This window comes from Paramacrobiotus metropolitanus, unplaced genomic scaffold, assembly GCF_019649055.1.
Source record: "Paramacrobiotus metropolitanus isolate TYO unplaced genomic scaffold, Prichtersi_v1.0 Parri_scaffold0000028, whole genome shotgun sequence".
Lineage (NCBI taxonomy): Eukaryota > Metazoa > Tardigrada > Eutardigrada > Parachela > Macrobiotidae > Paramacrobiotus > Paramacrobiotus metropolitanus.
The window spans coordinates 1,265,696-1,278,873 of NW_026570248.1; positions in this window are offsets into that span (position 1 = coordinate 1,265,696).

Sequence of the window (13,178 nt, forward strand, 5' to 3'; positions counted from 1 at the left end):
CGTGATATGTATATGTTCCCTGCATGCCATCCTGTACTACACAAGATTTGTCTGGTGGATTGTGGACGCCGATCAGCAGAAACACGCATCCGCTGTACGCGGTCACTGCATGTGTCTGGAGCATCTCAGCGCATATATCCAGTCCAAGTCACCCCGTCCTTGACGAGTAATGATTGACAAACTACCTTACGGCGTGGTCAATCCATGGTATTGCATTCATGAAACAAATATATAATGCAACTTCTTAAACCTAAAAAAATATTGTACGAGAAAATATGCGTTCAGGATTTCTGGACTATTCAATCCATGTTAAATCTCTGGAGGTACTTGATAATCAGTCTGCTACCTGATAAGAAATTAACAACTACTAAGCTAATATAACTGAATTACATTACTTGAAAAAAAAGCTTTTCTCCGGTATGCTAACTGCAAGGAAGTCAGTAAAAATCAGTAAATGAATCAATTTGCAAACTTAATACAGTTATATGTGTTGCAAATGCTTTTACTGTACAATTTGGTGATGTCTTCGTCCGCCTACGAGTATTTTAGGGTATCTGATTAGTATAGGTATTTTTCTTTAACAAGGCTAAGCTAACCGTGTTTCAAGTGCATAATTACACGAAAGAGCCCACAAAAGAACAAATAATTTAGATGCTAAATGCACAAATGAGATTTTTAGTTTCTGTGTACTAATTCGCCGCCCACAGGAAGCAAGTTGTTACACCATGGCACTGTTACTTTTAAAGTAGTGCGCGCTTTTCCGGAAATTTCTGCTTCACTGTCAGTTTATGTATCAATTTAATTGAGTTTCAATTTAGCATTGTTCAAAACTCAGCATTGTTCGTAAACGTTTTTTGATTCGCAAGTTTGGAATAGCTTAATGGCTGGAACTATGTATTGTACGTACGTTATAGTATTCACAAAAAAAGGTTAAATGTGGAAAATCTTTTATTCTGTCTTTACAGCTTACTCCTTTATAAATTTTATACCTTCCGAAGTTCTGATTATGCTGCACATTGCATGACAAAAAGGTACAGGCCTCATATGCCTTGTGCACACCGTTATTGATTTAAAATTATAATATACTACAAAAAAAGGAAAAGTATTTTTCAAATAGGCTTTTTGTGAATAGTGTAGTTCCAGTTTATTTAGTACAATTTTACTATGGGTAACGATTAAAGAAAACATTCAAATATTCCTCGCTCTTTCATGACAACTCTTTTCGTTTGCACAGTATGTATAGATATAGATGCAATATGTAGGGTAATGTGTATAGTACCCGATCCGAAGGCATGATTTCGTACGCTCGCCTAGCGAGCACAAACGGATACAGATTTCGAGCACCCAGCGGATCGCTTGGCGAATACGCAAAACTGTTTAATTCAAAATGGCTATAACTTTATTCTGCCATTATGCACGACAACTTCTTTGGTATCAAAAATCTTCCCACAATTTTTCTCATCTTTTGACGCATTGGTTAGCAGGCTTCATCCAGAATTAGATCCTGTTTTAACAGGATCTGGTTCTGGATGAAATCTTTTGTTATTACAGGACAGATTCATAAGATCTGTCAACCAAAGCGTCAAAAGATGAAGAAACATTGGGAAGATTTTATACCAAGAAGTCGCATATGGCAGAATAAGTATAACCATTTTAATCAAGTTGCGTATTCGCCAAAATCTGTATATCCTTGCTCGCTAGGTGAAATCATCTTGATCGGGGTAGATAGAAAGAAAGCACAGCGCTACTCTACTCAAAAAAACATACAGTAGCATGCCTATATCGTAGTGTTGTGCTTTTACGTAAACTAATCTACATAAATGTGAAATTATAACAAAGTAGTCCTCATGTCCTAAACAAAATGATGCTTCCTTAACTTCATTTACCGTATAATGCCAGTTTTCCGGTATATAGTGCATTCAGCAGAAACAAGTTACGATCATGAGCAAACTACAATGAAAAATACTAATTTACCGATGATGTTCTTCTCTCGAACGAAGTTTGTGCTATAATATTTGAGTGCACCGTAATTGCTTCTATTAACACACTGTCGCGGCTGAAATAACCAATAATATCAGGAAAATCCGCTTTGGTTTTACACGTGTCCTATAAAAATTAATGTATTTTGGGTTTCAGAATCTATCGCAACTGGGGAATTCTGTTTACCGACGCAGTAGTATCTGTAAACCGGCGCTCTGTTATGACCCTGAAAATAAATGACTGAACCACAATGCATTTAGTGTCTACCAGAATAATAACAAACGTCTGGTGTTCCATATATTATTCGAATTTGTTTCTTTATAAATTTTAGACCGTTCCTCTTTCCGTGGTCCATTTAGCACGTTTCCACTGAATATCAGTTAAGAGATTAAGGAATAACAAATTTAGGCAGCATACTCTACAATTAACTATGTAATATGTACAATGGTTTACCGAAACACCTCTTCGTAGCATCCGGATCCGATATGTACGTATAATTAAACGGGGAAAGCCACGAAAGAGTTTGCGCGATTGTTTTAGAACATCATTCTGCAGTTTCTTATTTAACTGTACAAGCGCCACACATGTACAGGCGGCGTGCTTGTAGCGTCGTAGGCTTTTAGTCTTTCAGTGGACTTCAGCGCAAAAATTCTTGAGCGTTTTCTAATATGTAATGCCCAACGCAGTACAACTGTAATAGACCTTAGGGTACAATTTCCGGTCGCTCTGGTGGACGGTGGTCCAAATTTGCAAATTGATTAACCACATCGATTCCTAAAGACCATTCGTTTAGGACCTTGCAGTTTCGAATATCCCGAAGCACTACGGCTGGCTAAATATAAATCGCTGTTATTTTGCCGCATTAAAAAGTCACTACTCCTCATGTATAAAATGGTATTTAGCCTTGTCCCTTACGGCGAATTATTTTTTAAACTTCGCGACCAGTTTGCTGCCGTTTCTCATTGTGTTGCAGGCAGAACGCGCCAAGCTACCGCCCTGGACGGACATCCTTACGCAGTGGACCCTTCGAAGACGTGTTCCAACGGACGGACATTACTAAGTGAAAGGAGTTTCGGATTCCTTCTGGCGCAGCTTTGGAACGAATTAAAACTCCCCAGAGAGTCTTACTCAAGCATCACCTGCTTCAGCGACAGTGTGGATCGTATCAAATGGACGGAATTAAACTGGACCAAACGCTTCCTTAATGCTAAGCATTTTCCTTTATTGTAGATTTCTTGTGTATTGTTCTTTGTTTTGTGCAATGCAGTGCTTTCATTATTATGGAAGCACATTCTTTTGTGGTAGTCTACAATCTCGAGCAGGGTTGTCCTGATTATTGTAGACATTAAGCTGAATAAACAACAACAACACACGTTAGCAACTTTTTTGGAATAATTTCCGGTTCGTATGCACAAGGCCACAGACGTCGCCACCTGAGACGCCTCTCGCTGCAGCCTGCAGTATGATGCAACCTGCAATTTTATACTGCAACCGCTTTTAACGTTGTTTTTACCGGGAAACTCAAACTTCGCGGTTTTGGAGACTCAAAGGACTCAATGGCCTTACAATTAAAGACGCAAAAACAGAATACGTATAACCTGGTACTGCCCCCGTGTTTGTAAGACTAGATCGAGCCCAATGATTCCATCTATAGATGGAACCATGGACCCGATGTATAATATTTCTGTAGTTGAATTACTGATCTGGTTCATTGTGAGCTTTAATTAGAGTACCGTACCGCAGCAATTACAATAGCGTTACTATACAACAGCTGATTACAATTTAACAGCGGGCACACTACTTCGCAGTTAAAATTAAATTTGCAATTTTTTGTTATTTTGATGGCTACTGCCTGTTAAAAGATATTACAGTTAGCATGCTCTCTTAGATTATTAGTTAAATTTTAAACTTTGTTAGGCCAAAGCATGGGCAAAACGTTCATTTCTCCCGGCTGCACACAACCCAAACAAACATTCTTCTGTTTCTTGGGAACTTTTTAATCTTCAGTACCTAGTCACAGGGTACTGGTACGGAATCGGATCACATTAATTTCACAAGAGACTCACTACTGGACCGCACTCGGAGCAGGTTTTTGGCTAACTAGGAGAACATATATCCAAAGTTTCGGATTATCGACATCGTTCTTTGATCTACAAAAAATCACTCCTCCTTGTACTCGATATTTAAGCCAAAATATGTCCAGTTGATGTGACCAGGAGAGCGCATAATTCGGTAACCCTACCGCACGTGAGCGGTGAGAAAGTTCTACCGGCACTTTTTCAAGTACTCGTACCGATAGATTAGTACACACATAATTGTACTTTTATTAACATGCAACTACCAAAGTGACAGCCAAGCTGCCAGAAAATACTGAATATCGGGGGCCAATCATTTCCGATCAGCCATTCTGAAAGTTGAAAACACAACGTAATTATACTTACGTACAGAATTAGTGTATCTGTACTTGTACGTCACTATGTGCAAACGGGCTATGTGGATTATGGCAACTGCCAGACCATAGAACTTGCAGCGAATCCAGCATTTTACGATTATGAACGAATAATGGTACCAACGTGTACGCACATAACAGTGTATTATCGTGGCTACCATAAAACGGAAGGTACAAAAAAATTACGCAAAAGCGGAAAGAAGAATCAAAGCCTACTTAACACTTCGGAGGAAACTTCTTATCCCAAAATAATAATCCGTACAGAACCCGTGTACATGAAAACGTTTTTTCTATGCACATGAAAAATTTCAAGATACTTGCATAGCTGGTTTTAAAAAAAATCACACTTCGTGCTACGTGTACCAGTACGTTATTTGCCGTTTGGTATCCTGTAGCGTTTTCAGTGGCGTTTAACTGCAGTTTGTTACTGTTTTGTGCGGAAAGATCTCCATCATGAACGTAAGTAACCTTATACTAATACAGTACAGTTCGTATAACTATGTTGAATGCTGGAATAACAAAAGATTTGAGTTTATACAATATATAAACAGTTAAGCACGTTCGTTACAGACTTACAGTTGCATGATGCAATATAATCGAAAGATTATTTCTGTATTTTTCAAGGTTTTTGAAGAAAGTTTTGACTCAGATGACGTTCATATCAGAGCGATGCATTTGCTGAGGCATTGAATTACATGTTACAAGTTGCAATTACATACTAAATAATGTGTTCTCAGGATTACTTAATTATGCATGGTAAAGACATGAAATTTAGAGTAGGAAAGACCCGTACCTCGTTTACTACGGATATAAGTTGCCGCAGTAATATCAGTATGTTATGCGTATACTTGTACATACGAAGAATAATAATATAGATATACTGGTAGATATACATTTATGTATAAATAGCCTATATACCGTATACGCGAAGTGTGTTGTTAATAAGTAATATGAGCGTAATAAGTAATAAGTAATCCTACATAGCCAGCGGCCAATTTATAATAACAAGTTTAATGGGCAATAGCAAGTTTAATGGGCAATTTGTAATTATCAAAATGAAATGTAGTGCAGAAACTTTGGGTAAATACAATAAAAAAAGAATGGTAAATTAATCGCAAATCGGTAAAGTCTGCAAATGTTTTACTACGGACAGGGGCCGTACATAGAACAAAATTGCACGATCCGACGTACCGGCTACATTAAAGCTAACCATAAAGGTTGCTGCTGACCATGGGCATGTAGATTCACTACCCGTAGGTTGTTTCACATGCGCGAGTTAGTATCCACAATTATTGTATTCCCGAAACATCTGCACCTCATTCTTGTGTAGGCATATTATACGAGTAGTCAAAGAGAATCTACCCGCATCGTACATGCACTTTTGCGGTTAGATAAAATTAACGATGAAACCCATGCCATACGAGTACAATAATAAGCGCTCCCTACAAAAGCTTTATAAAGCTACCGACGATCCGAGGACTCTGCACTGCGATAATGGCCCTGCACTATAGAGGTCCAGCGTACTTTGTACACATCCGTCTGATGAAAATGAATTGGCGGAAAATGAAATCAGGGATGCATTTTCAGGCACCCTTCAGTTGATTCGATTATGGACCTAATTGACATTGCATTAGTGTTATGATGTGCCCTTCAACTTTTGAGTGCCGTAGCGCCATGTGTACTGCCACATCGTAGAATCAGTCAGAAGTGCCAATATTTCTAGTTTTCGGTACGACTCCGGGATATTAATATGCACTAAAAAATGAATTTGATGTATACAGAGAGTGAACATAGACGATTTCGTCAAAGAAAGTCGTACTTTGAATAAGTATATCTGACCTGTTCGAACGAATTACTACAAATTACAAAATCTGTATAACTCTCTATACATTTTCAAGCAAGCTTTAATTCTAGAGCACCTAGATGGTACATATCTCCCACGACCCGTACAAATCTATAGCGTTAGGATAAAAAAACTAAACGCCCTAACTTAATTATTACACCAAGAAAACAGCGGAAAGCGCGCACTCTCAGCACTACAGCCGTCTGACGATTTGATATTTGTAATTCAAAATCGGAAAGAGCGACATTCCCCAAGGAACGCCTATTACGTCTCTAAAGCCGTAAAATGATTACCCAAAACGCACCGAAGTCTTCTCGTAGAGGACCAAAAAGTTAATAGACAAGATGATATTCTGACAAATAAATCCCTAATCACCAATTTTCAAGTATCATTTATTCAAAAAGTTGTACGAATTCAGTTGACACTTAGGTATGTACCTAAGTGTATAAACCATAAATTTCGGATTTCTGACCGTGCGAATCAGCTCATCGTATTTTTGTAAATTTACTGTTTTTGCGGTGCGTGCCGCATCAAACATTTTATTTCGGTATAGAATGGGAGGAAAAGTTAATAAACCTAACCAATACTTGCGAAATAAACCGATAATCTCCTTTTTTTCACGCGTTTTGGTTAGTAAAAATCTAAAGCTTTCGTTGTTCTGGCTATTGTAAATTAAACCTCCAAATGAAAAATTTAATTTTATGCAGAAAATGAACAGTATACTTTGTTGTTACAGTATTCAACCCAAATTTTTGCTTTAATAGCATTTGATTGAGTACAAGCAAATTGCCCCAACCCGCCGACATAATAGGCAATGTATGAGTACTATCCTACTGTACAGTGTACTGTATGTAGCGTATCAGAACATCAAAAATCAGCCTATGCAGCTGACCAGTGAAATGTTTGCGGATATTCTACAATGAACAAGATATGTATCATGCTTTCCTGCAACGGCGCATTTAATTGGCGGCATTTGCACGGCAAAAATCATATCGATCCTCGGCCTGGCGATAATCTGTTTTTTTAGAAGCTTTGATTTATAGGTCACTGCGGATCAAATCAATTGTAAGTGGCGTAGCAATAAGCATTAAGCAACTTGGGATAAGCAAAATTCGGACACGCTTATAGTTCGGCTAAGCAAACATTGGCAATGCAAGTGCCATAAACCTTGAACTTTTATGAAAGATTTTGATATGCATCTTAATGCTTATCTATTAATATAAACATGGAAGCAGTAGAATGGATTCTGTGCTGTATTCTGCAGAACGAAGCGTACTGAAGATGGGAGATAGCTCGGTAGTTATCCCATGGACCGAATAGCAGGTCGCTGTCCGCCTTCGATTTCTAACAGATCGCTGCTTCTGTTATATACCCATATGAATTGCCCATGCATGAACGAACAAATTAGGCTGTAAATTCAAATATGAGATCATTTCACATCGTTCAATATTGCGGCTGCTTCGAAAGCTGCTAGGCCGATCATATCGCCGGATTAATCTTCTGTGCATATTCTCGCGATGCACAATTGTTATGTTAAGGATAAACCCGATCACTTAGAATGTATGCGCGATATCTTATACGGTTATACCTAATAACCTAAATGAGCAGTAACAGATACCTTCTCGTAACAAACAGTAGTAACGTACCTACTCCCGCATGTATATAATATTGTGTGCCATTGTGTGATACAGTACAATATAATATACCTATTTGGAATTTACCGTAATTATCGGATTATAAGCTCCCCCCGAAATAGAAGCTCCCCCCGTAATTAGAGCCCACCCTTAAGGTCATTTGAAAATTATAAGCTCCCCCCGAAATATAAGCCCATGGGCTTAATTAAATGCTATATAGCCCATGTTAGCGAATGCCAAAAAAGTTTGTTTGAAAAATTGAAGCCCCCTCCGAAATACAAGCCCATGCCCGTAATTGGAGCCCACCCCGTGAGGCGTTTGAAATATTTGTAACCCTGGGGCTCTAATTCGATAATTACGGTAATCATTACGGGCACAGCAGGGAAATCCAAAATTGCACTCACATTATAAACATCCTTACACGCGAAAGTTCTGTATGTTTTTGTTTGTCCGGGAAACATAAACATTTGTCGCCATCTGCGTTCATCCGTGCAAAAAAGCTGAAGTGGACTGTAAACAACATTTAGCGATGAGCAGAACTACTACAACAGCTGATTGCCGCAATATCGATCGGAAATGGACTTTTCGATTTACACCTGCTGACCTGCGCCATTTTGAGTTCAGGCAGCTAATGCCTCATGATCGCAGTAAACTATATTCCTTAACAAATAAAAAAACCAAAAATCAATAATCAAAACACAAATTAATTTTAACGTTCAGCTTTGCATACCGAATTCAAAACGTTAAGTCTTCCAGTGGTCGGCCTGCTTTTAACTCTAACATAACGAGACTTCATCGCATGTGGAATGCTAGTAGATTAATAAAATTATTACAGTTAACGTTAAGCGCATACCAATATGCTGTATGACAACCACCACGAAACTTTTGCTGATAAACCATAGTAATCGTAATGCTTGAAGTGCAATCTCAACTCGAATTTCTAACCTGAAAGAAAGTTTCTGCAATATTAATATTAAAGATTTTGCAGTTGTTCAGTATATACTCGTACGTATACGTACAAACGACACCTGCGAATGCTTGTAATCATAATTGTAATCAACAGAAAACGTTCAGCATGATGAACACGTGTTTTCTAAAATTTAAAAGATTTTGATTTGCAATCCATCCTTGAAACATAGTACGTTTTGCTAGAGCATCAGTGTAGCCACGTTAATAATACAGAGGAAAAGGAGCAGTCACCCACAATTGCTATTGCTCTAGAACCATCGCCACAAATTTGTCAAAATTTAATTTTGACATTCAGTTGCGTATCCTTACGTTTTTCTCGGTACAGCGAAATGAATACGAATTTTCCAAAAATAATTTTATTTACACATTTTTTGGAAATGTGTATGACATCGCGATGATCGGTGTTATTACTTACGTAATTAAATAAGAAACGTGATCTTCCCTTGCCTAAAAGGGCACATATGTAACCAAATTGATAGTCTGCGGTACGCTAGACTATCAGGTTTACAGTGATAATTAGAGTGTTTACGCCCTACAAAGTTTCAAGTCTCAGCTCACAACTTCCTAATGGTATTTATATTAATTATTTATAAGGTATTTATAGTATACGGATGAATAGCGGTCAAAGCATCTGGCTTGCGAATCATCTGACTTATATGATTATTTAATAAGTTTCTCTAAGTTAAAGCTAAACTTAGCTAATGATTACGTGCTCCTTTAAAATTTGTGTGATATCTTTCCCCATATTCCAGAAAAGACAAGCAGTTAACACGATGCCGTTCGTACATACGCAGGTATTCAGATAAGGATGGAAAAAATTGAAGTGGTGGCGAAAGGATATGCTATCGGTACTGCCGGCATACGAAAATGCCGGCCGAATGCTATGGACAAACAAATCCCTTCTTGACGCATTGCAAAGTAAGCAAATAATGATAGAGAGTATTTAATGTATAAACACATTATCAGAGTTTTTTGGCACTTTTTGCTGTCAAGCTTACCGGTAAGTAAGACGCAGACCACTAACTGTGATATGATGGCAAGACGATGTGGCACGGGAGAGACCCTATAGTGCATTCCATCAAGACCCCGGAAGCCTCGCATTTCAAATTGTCTATACAATCCAGTTCGATTTAGCCCGTTAAAATATAGTGCTGCTTTCATTAGATAGGGAACCAGAGAGAAATCCGCTCATTAGGCAAATGATACACTTTGCGGAGAGCCGATTGAGGAGGACTGCACAGAACATTGTCACTTCCTTTGGCTGCTCGTTATCATTTGCGGCTGGTTTAAGTCATTCTTTTGCAATCCGACAGCTCTTTTCGGATCAAACTTGGGATATCTGCAACAGATGCACTCATGTTAAGGCGCGCATGCAGTTGAACTTATTGTGGCAACTTTTGTAAAAGTTAAAGTTAATAAAGCGATTAATTTTACCATAACCAGTAACGGCAAAAAGCAGTTGTTAACAAAACATAAGCAGCACTACGTATACGTCATACGACACTTATTGCGCAACGGTGATATACGACAATAGTAAATCGTTAAATTGTTATTACGCTCGTGGAGAAGGCTAATCCGGAAAATTGGTCGGTAGCGGCTGACGGAGAAAAAAATCCTCGATCATGAGAATGTGCTTGAGAATCCCACAACAAGATAGTAATTCCTCTTTGGCCAGCACAAGAGTACTCCCCAAGACGGGATCATGAACAGTAGGAGAAAATGCGCAATCCCAGTTAAGTAATAGGGAAAAACGGCTCACTTGACCAGCAGGCTTAAATACATGTGTTGCAGCATGCCCATGCTGTGCTGGCACTTCCGGGCCCAGTGCACACTGCACCCCATAAGAAAGAAGCCCGGTAAGGTTACTGGCGAGCGACCGACCGACGACGACGATGGTGTTCTTTGAAAAGCAAATTGGGGATAAAGCCAAGAAAATCTCTTAATGGAAACTTGTGTTCAGATTGTCCAATGCTTATCCCTAATGCCGACTAATTTTGCCAGTAGTAGGTCCCTAACGGACAAACTGCGGTGATAACACACTCACGTCCGATGGGAATCAGATAGATGCCGACACACACTGGCACACGCAGGACAAGCGCCGCGCGCACTACACACGGCTAACCACTATGAAAGCAGTTAACTCCCCGTCGTTTCGTTACACGAAATTTCCCAAATGAGCCTTGTGATGACGAGGAATTATACAGACACGCTATACTAGCCGCGTATGCTGTCGTATATAGGCGGAGATGGATGTGATTAAGTTATATGGTTTCACACTGGATAATCCCGATTGCCGCTGATAGTTGTATAAATAAGTTACAGGCCAAAAAAATATCGGTACACAATCTCATATGCCGGTACACTGCGAATCACAAATATCATTGTGAATACTTTGCGAACTGCGATTTATACAAGCATATGTATTACAAGTGGGGTTTCTACAATGGCACTCATGTTTTCACCCGGAACGGACAGGAAAACAAAGCTGGATCCATTGAAAAGCGACTTGAATGAAAGTACACACACATATGACATAAAACTATCGACGCACAGTAGAGATCGGATGTTGGACTGGGATTGCACAGGGAAAAAGTGCCTTGTTTCGCTCCTGTGTATAACGCTAAAAAAGGATCAACGCAGCACTTGTGTATAATTCACTCGGGAAGAGGATTATCCACTAACCTACCCCGAAGGCTTTCCGGATTCAAAAGCGCCTGTCCTTTGTAAATTTGCCGGTGCTTTATCCCCAACGACTAGAGAAATGGTCCTGTATGTGTATGTATCGAACATTCTGTATTGAACATACATTATAATTCCCGATCGGCGTTGGATAGTTGTAATCAATAATACGCCGTTATGCTGGTAGATATTGCTTATATGTATGGTCGAAACCCTCACAGTCAGCGCAAAATTGCGCTTCTATTGGACGGGCGGGATGTGCATTGTATATTCGGTATATGGTCAATGTGCAGATAATTGGTTCTTTCAGAAGCTAAATTTCATTTGCGAGTTAAAAAAGAGTTCGTCTAGGTTTACTGCATTCGATTACATTCCATGTCTAAACTTTTGGATAAGATTTGCGCATGACATGGTGTTGTACACAAGTTTAAAAAAACAAATATCACCGAAACCGGCTAAACGTGCACCACCAATATGGACGACGTCGCTGAACATTCCGGCATAAGCGATAGAAGTATATATCAATTTGCGATTTTGCCTCACAATATACTTTCATCTAATTTGTAAGAGATTTTAAATATATAAATTTTGGCTTCCATTTCCACTTTAAGGTAGTCTATAAATTTTAAACCTAAAACTCTCCCAGTTTTGACCCTTGTTAAATTGTTTTAATAGGCAACAGCCATCAAAATAACAAAAAATTGCAAGCGCGGGCCCCTACCCTTGTTAAATAGATAAGTTACCTGAAAATTGTTTTGAAAGGATTTAGCTGTTTAAGGGAGTTTTTTGTTTAAAATATGCACAAAATTTTACAATCATGGGAGTTTACAATAATTTTATAGATAAGTATCAGTCAGACTAAAAGATCAGTCGATTGGGATAGTCGCTGTAAACTGTATATAACTGGAAAATGGAAATCCTGGAACGGTTTTGAAATGCAGTGTGGACAGATTTTGCTCATGTTATGCCTAACTAACCAGTGGGAGAGCGCATAAGTGCTGATTTATATGCAATGTTGTCCCACCGTAGAACAGAGTTCAAAATTTCCTTCTTGTTTATTGATGTAATGGCGGCAAATCGACAACATCGAGCTGTTAGCCGATGTAGTGCTTTTCGAATTCAACAGTGATTTCTCGAAATATGTCAGTTTGGTTGTATAACATTCCATCTCAAACGCATTGACCAGATCATCGGTAGCTAAGTAAATATTGCACAGAAAATTCTTAATGGACTACTGTGTAATTCATCAAATACAACAACTCTTGCGAAATTTGCATCACATTTTGACCCTGATGAGATGCCGGTATATCAGAAAACGTTTTATATATGGCTCAGTCTGATTCGGCTTTTTCCACGGAGCAGCTCGTAAAAAGCAAATTGTGTATTTGGCAGTTCGAAAGTAAACAGAAGTCACTTCAGAGCAACCTTCGTCATTGTCGGCGATATGTCGAACGGTGATGTAATTGTGGGCACTTATTGAAGTCTGCAAATAATTAATAAAATATACATAAATGTTGCTTGTAATATCAATGTATTCACATATTTGATTGTGAATACGGCTTGTTTTAGTTTGTCGAGTATACCAGAGAACGATGAAGCGTTCTGTTCATTTTTTTGCAGCGGT